The sequence below is a fragment of the Suricata suricatta genome, chromosome 8, assembly GCF_006229205.1.
Source record: "Suricata suricatta isolate VVHF042 chromosome 8, meerkat_22Aug2017_6uvM2_HiC, whole genome shotgun sequence".
Classification (NCBI taxonomy): domain Eukaryota; kingdom Metazoa; phylum Chordata; class Mammalia; order Carnivora; family Herpestidae; genus Suricata; species Suricata suricatta.
Window position 1 is genome coordinate 128,413,771 of NC_043707.1, and position 222 is coordinate 128,413,992.

A 222-nucleotide genomic window follows, 5' to 3' on the forward strand; every position below is an offset into this window, starting at 1 on the left:
CCCAGGCAAAGAATCCTAGCCCGGCCGGGAGGCGGGACCCGGAGCGGGAGAGGGCGTGGTCCAGCCGGGAGGCAGGCGGAGCCAGAGCTGCAGACAGCCAATCCACCCAGCGCAGAAAGCGGCGGAGAGCAGGGGTGGGCGGAGCCACCCCTTGTGGGCGGGGCCGGGGGCTGCGGGCCTCGGGGGTGGGGCCTCGGCCCCCGGGAGCGCAGCGGAGGGAGG